Genomic DNA, 602 nt, shown 5'->3' with positions numbered 1-602 from the left:
ATGCTTAAAATGGGTCAAAAATCAAAAATCCACCAAATTGATTAACCAATTGACTTCAAAATGACTTTCACCCTTCATGAAAGTTGTTCCTCATGGTCTCTAACACCAAATTCCATATTTAATTGGGCCAATTGGCATGCCTAACCTAGTTCAAACACAAGATTTGGTCACATGCACCTTTTTGGACTTATGGTCAAGTCCAAACCAATTGAGCTTGGTATGGTCAAATGAGCCTTACCCTAACTCATCCTAGACTCTAGGGTTGAGTTTAAAGCCAGCCATCCACCCATGATGAAGCTTCATATTTATCCCATGGGTAAATTTTTGGAAAAAATTCTTAAAGGGATAATAAAGAGGTTAAACTTGTAGATCAAAATTTTATCGCTACTGCATTGTCAACAATGATGAACACATGCCTTTTTTACTGAGCATCATAAGGTTTAACCATGATCCAACCCTTGGTTAGCCATCTTAACCCAAGCTAAAATCCAAAAACCGTGAGCGCCCACATGGCTAAAACCCAAACCCATGCCAAGAGGCCTCCTCAGCCCACATTGAGCTGAGAGCTCCTCTTCTTGACACCTAAGCAGTGGGGCTAAGCT

This window comes from Phalaenopsis equestris, unplaced genomic scaffold (assembly GCF_001263595.1).
Source record: "Phalaenopsis equestris unplaced genomic scaffold, ASM126359v1 Scaffold000140, whole genome shotgun sequence".
Classification (NCBI taxonomy): Eukaryota; Viridiplantae; Streptophyta; class Magnoliopsida; order Asparagales; family Orchidaceae; genus Phalaenopsis; species Phalaenopsis equestris.
Note: the sequence above shows the minus strand (reverse complement) of the source record.